Genomic DNA, 6,529 nt, shown 5'->3' with positions numbered 1-6,529 from the left:
CGTCTCCAAGGTTCAAAAGTTATAAAACTGAAAAATATGCTCTGTAGGCTGATTTAGAGGAATAACTGCCACTTGCACCTAGCTTCCATATATGACTCTCAAGTTCTTATGAAAGCTCTTCTCAAGTTTAGTTTTTAGTTAGCCACAAAATAAGGTTTTAGTTGCATTTTGAAGCTTGTCTTCATTCTTGTTGCTCTCTCAAGAATGGTTTGTGGAGACAATCATGCCCCACAAGGACTACTAACTTCGGACGACTAAAGCTAATGCTAATGCTAATCCTTTGTCATTCTAGTTGTGTTATTTGTGTTTCTCTTGTTGCAGGATGAAGAATCCATTGAAGCAAGTGGCAAAGAAGGTGAAGAATGTTGTAGGTGGGAGCTCATCTAGGCACTCCCACTGTTCCCATGAAGGTTCACAAGGAGGAGCTTCATCTCGTGACATCGAGATGCAACTCTCGAGGTCACGGGATGAAGGAGCTCGCCTCTCAGAAGCAACTGAAGAAATGCAAAGTGATGGGCAAAGCTATGAAGGCCAACACTATGGCACGTATGGGCAAGTGCCGCCAAGTAGTGAAAACTATGATTGTGAGCATGAGCATGTACTGCCTAGTGAAGACCTTGATGTGGAAGACGCGCCTCCAACAAGGATGAGGGATCCTGAGATGGGACTCTGGTTCATGTCACAAGAGTACCACGTCTACACCACCCTTCAAGCGTGCACCTTTGAACACCCAAAGAATTGTTAAAAATGAAACCCATCAATGTGCAGCATGGTGGGCATGTCACAGAATTCATCCACCACAGCTGATGTAGACTAGGCCCGATCTTCCGATAGGTATGATAACGTCAATTGGTGGAGACTCAACGTTCATGATCTAGGCTTCGAACCAAGACTAATTCGGACCCCCACAACCATTACAACACTGCTCCATTGGTTATCAACCACGCGAACGCGATTGACCTCGCCGAGAAGGCTTTCCTGCAAGCGAATCGAGAACACAAGCAAGAACAAGATGAACGCAATCTGAAATTGCAAATAAATATGAGGCTTATAATAACAAGAAGGAGTTCAAGTCTTTATTCAAAAGGACTAATTGCCACAGGCGAACAAGATCAACAACTGGGGCCCTGGTTCACGGCAAGCGGCCTTGGCAGCGACAGTTGTAGCAAAACGACGTCTGTTTCACGAGGAAATCAAGAACTAAACAAAACCCAAACCCTAAGGAGAGCGACGGCTGCTATTTATAGAGTCTTGGGCGTCACTCCCCTGGACGCACCCCCTAATGGGCCCAAACACGATACACGGTCCAACGGACCAAAAGACGGTGTCGCAGCACCCTGACAGATTCTGGATGCTGACTTGTTTTGACGATTCCCATTGATTCCGAAGGTCTTTTGATGTGAAACCACTTGGATTGGCTTCCTTATCAAATTAGCTTTCCAACCATATGTGTATCATCGAAAACGGAGTCCGGATGCATCCTGAGTGACCAGTTTAAGGTAGACTGGTCCTGGAACCCGAGACAGACTTGAACTTGAGTTGCTTTGGGCCTCCACCTCGGGGACTCAAACCGAATTAGCCTCGGACCTCCTTCTTGACTTGGACACCCTCGCTGATCTCCTTTGTCTCTATATGGTTCTCCAAGCATGGTCATATGTATGGAGGTCATGTCCTCATCATTCTCCCTTTCTTGACGAAAAGCCGTCCTCGACGTCGATTTTGTTTGAAGTCGATCCTGCACAATATGAGGACAAACGAGGTTTCTAAAATAATAGGAATGGACAATGTTGTGAGAAAAAATATGACCATATATCTAGGTTTGTAGCATATCTTGTCCTACAGACATGTAGTCTGCTCGATTGAAATGCACACGATCTTTGCCAATACTATCCTACAAAAGATTAGTACTGACAAGAAATATATGCTCCCTTTCTTTGGATTCCACTTGTGTTCGAAAAGCAAAACTAGAGGAATATGGCATAACAACAGTGTTGATTTTATTGTCCTCTAGTTGATCATTAATTTGTACAATAAAAGGAGAATTCGGATTTGTACAAATATAAACTCGTTGTATCAAATATTGCCCTTGGTTGTTATATTTACCAAAAACATGATATGTATGTCTAGAGAACCATGGCAAATCAGCATATGCATAAAGTTTCTCCTCTAAAGAACTAAGATTACACGGAACATTAAATTCGATGTAACCCAAAGTATTTAAAGAAGACAACAATTTCAGTTCATCAACTTCACTAGCATTATGAATAACAAGTCTATTTTTAGCACAAGTGCTCGATTTCAGCACATATATAGCATGATCATTCTTCAAAGAGAACTCTCACCTTCGTGGTGGAAGCATAAATATAGTAGCAAGGAATAGCAAAATTCGCAACTAAATAGTAAAGCTAAATAAGTATCCCAAGTACTTGTCTTAGTTGCTGGCCTACTCACGTTCTAAGTACTAGATGTATCAAGTGATGTGAACAGCAAGAATATGATTAGGAACAAGATAGAAATCAACACACGCAAACACAGCTCAAATGACGCTCTCTATGTGCTCCTCTAGATATTGTTCCTCGTTTGCCCCTCTCTTTTTTCTATTTTTTTAGGCTGTCGTTGTTTTTTGAGAAATTTTGACTTTTTCTTTTTATTTTTTTGATATGTTTTCTTCACTTAGAAGCACAAAAGAAGTAACCACAGAAAATATGAGCTTAAAAAAGTGAAAGACGTGGCCTGTGGAATTTCCAGAAGACGTGCTCGAAATCGACAAAAACCTTGTGACCACGAAAAGGGGATCTTGTGACCAATTTTTGACGAAAATAAAAATCTACGACCCTAGCAAAGCTAGGGATGGACGGATCTGAAATTTTTTCCTGATCGATTTTGATATATGGAATGTCGAAATCTGAGTTCGTATGCGAAAACTAGACCAGTTTTAAGAACGGACTCCGAATTAGAGGACAAAACAAGAACAATATGCACAAAATTAGTCACGACAGCAATGATTTGATGGAAATAGTGAAGACAAGTGTAGGAAATTAGATGGCGTGGACTAGGGTTTGATGGATACAAAGGAAACTCAACAAGACTTGGAGATGTTCATGGATTATGATGAAAAACAAAGGGGAAAACACAAACAGGACTAAAAACGATCTAAAACCAGCAACCAGAATTTGACCTAGGGCACAAACTCAACAATGCAAAACAGAAACGAAATTGCATAGCACAATGAGGCTATAGGACAGGGAATATGTGATGATGTATATTTTTTGGCTTTTTGTGGACTATAGGTAATGCAAAAATAGTAACAATCTAAAGGGAAAAACAAAGTTATACCTAACGGGCAACAAGGTCTCTGATATCACTTGATGTAGACTAGGCCCGATCTTTCGATAGGTATGATAGCGTCGATTGGTGGAGACTCGACGTTCACGATCTAGGCTTCGAACCAAGACTGATTCGGACCCCCGCAACTGTTACACCACTGCTCCGTTGGTTATCAACCACGCGAACACGATTGACCTCGCCGAGAAGGCTTTCCTGCAAGCGAATCAAGAACACAAGCAAGAACGAGATGAACATAATCTGAAATTGCAAATAAATATGAGGCTTATAATAACAAGGAGTTCAAGTCTTTATTCGAAAGGACTAATCGCCACAGGCGAACAAGATCAAGAACTAGGGCCCTGGTTCACGGCAAGCGGCCTTGGCGGCGACAGTTGTAGCAAAACGATGTCTGTTTCACGAGGAAATCAAGAACTAAACAAAACCCAAACCCTAAGGAGAGTGACGGCTGCTATTTATAGAGTCTTGGGCGTCACCCCCTGGATGCGCCCCCTAATGGGCCCAAACACGATACACGGTCCAACGGACCAAAAGACAGTGTCGCAGCACCCCGATAGATTCTGGACGCTGACTTATTTTTACGATTCCCTTTGATTCTGAAGGTCTTTTGACATGAAACCACATGGATTGGCTTCCTTATCAAATTAGCTTTCGAACCATATGTGGATCGTAAAAAACGGAGTCCGGATGCGTCCTGGGTGATCAGTTTAAGGCAGACTAGTCCTGGAACCCGAGACAGACTCGAACTTGAGTTGCTTTGGGCCTCCACCTCGGGGACTCAAACCGAATTAGCCTCGAACCTCCTTCTTGTCTTGGAAACCCTTGCTGATCTCCTCGGTCTCCATATGGTTCTCCAAGCTTGGTCATATGTATGGACGTCATGTCATCATCAACAGCCACCACAACAATGAGCAAAACATAAGCTTGGGGGAGGTTGAAAGGTCCTAAATGGCTAGATGGGGCAGAATAGCCTATAAAAATTTCTACAAATATACTAGAGCAAGTGGTTAGTACACTAAAAGGCAAAATAGCATTTTGCTCTAGCTCTAATTAAAAAGGCAAGCCACCTACCAACAATTCTAGTAATCTATGATCTCTATGCACTCAATGGCTAGGTTGCTACTCTCTACACTAGTTGAGCTAGCTAGAAACTAAAACAACTAAGCAACTAACTAGCAAGCTAAGCAACTATCTAGGCAAGATAGATACTCTAGGAACTACAAATACCACTACACAAGTATGTAAGAATGTAAATACAAGAGAGTGATAGAGGGAGAATACCAAACCTGGCAAGCGAAAAATCAATCACAATGAATACCAATTGACATAATGATTATTCATCGAGGTTCACTTGTGAAAGCACCTAGGCCCCCAGTTGGGTTTTGGTGATTAATGACGACATGAGGTTACTATGACTAACATGTATTTTGCAGAGGCAATTTGAGTTAGGTCATGGTAATAGAAATTGATTGGACAATCATGGTTGTCATGCCCCTATCGATGGAAATCATTTCCGTTTTCAAAGGATGGATGACAAGGTTAAGGACGGGCTAGTTCTAAGTGTCATTTGGTGTTGGAGAGACACTTAGAATAGCTTAGGACTTTATTTTTTCTTTGGTCATACTATTAAGGGGGGTATGGACTAGTAGCTTAACCTAGGTGAGTCTAATGGATTAGGTGTAGTGCACACTTATCAAACTTAGCACTAGGTAGCTCAGGAATAGCCCTAAGAACGATAGAAGTCAACTTCATTCACAAAGAAATTTGAATTTGGAAGTAAAGGAAGAGTCAAATGACTGACCATATGCTAATTTGGTTGTGATCGAACGTAGCTTGGAGAGTTTGATCAGTTCATTTGATCGGCAGCAGCAGTCAGAGTGCAACCGAATGCTAGACACCAGTACTCACCGGACATGACGCTAGCCATATCTATAGCAGCGTGGATAGGCTGTTGACCACGGACCAGACGCTGAACAGAGAAGTGTCTGGACTCTGGGTGCTAGATCCGGTCAACATCAGTAAGGTTCTAGAGAGGGTTTTTAAGGACCGAACACGTCCGGTGGGTGCTGACCGGACATAGGCCAGAGTCCGGTCAGCGCAAATGGCCCTTTCTGACACGCTAACATATTACACAGACCGGTGCATCCGGTCACCTTGACCAGAGCATTCGGTCATCCCGATACTTGCTGAGTTGAACCTCAACTATTATGTTTTGAATGGGGGGGGTATAAATACATATCCCACTCATCTATTTGAGGTCTCTTGCCTATTTGTTCAGCTGAAAATTACCTTTGGAGTGCAAGGGAGAGCAAGAGCCTAGTGGAGTGATTGAGATTTGATAATCCAAGATTAAGAACCTCATTAGTGCATAGAGAGTAGCAAGTGTGCATCCACCTTACTTATTAGGATTGTCTTAGTCAAGTGAGAGTTTGTGCTTGTTACTCTTGGTGATCGCCATCACCTAGACGGCTCGGTGGTGATTGGGAGCTTGATGATCATCCAACAGAGCTTGTGGATGACTAGAGTCACTTTGTGAGCGGTTGTGGATGATTCACCATGACGGAGTATCAAAGAATTAGCCCGTAGAGAGCACTTGATCCTTGCGTGGATTAAAGGGGAGCTACACCCTTGCACGGGTGCTCCAACAAGGACTAGTGGGGAGTGGCGACTCTCCGATACCTCGGGAAAACATCACCATGTTCTTTTCCCTCTCTTTACTTTGAGCATTTATATTTGAGCAATTCATTTCATGTCTTTACATTCCTAGAATTGAAATGCTAGAGTAGGATTAGAACCTAGGGTGCAAAACTTTTGTACGGGAGAATAATAGAAACACATTTTAGACAAAAAAAGAGGTGAAATAGGCTAGGTGTATGGCTTATTTATTGCAAAAATTTAGAGTTAGCCCAATTCATCCCCCCTCTTGGGCATCTTGATCCTTTCAATTGGCATCAGAGCCTCGTGCTCCCTAAATTAGGCTTAACCGCCTAGAGCAAGATGTCCCATGGGGATGGACCCCCTCCTATCTTTGAGGAAGATGATTTTCCTTATTGGAAAATTCACATGGAGGCATACCTAGAAGCTTTAGATGTTGGAGTTCTTAGAGCCCCTCACAAGGCTTCTCAAAACCTAAGGATCCCACAAACCTTCAAGGCAATGACGTTAACTATGAGAAGTGGAATGC

Source organism: Miscanthus floridulus, chromosome 17 (assembly GCF_019320115.1).
Source record: "Miscanthus floridulus cultivar M001 chromosome 17, ASM1932011v1, whole genome shotgun sequence".
NCBI classification, from domain to species: Eukaryota; Viridiplantae; Streptophyta; class Magnoliopsida; order Poales; family Poaceae; genus Miscanthus; species Miscanthus floridulus.
Note: the sequence above shows the minus strand (reverse complement) of the source record.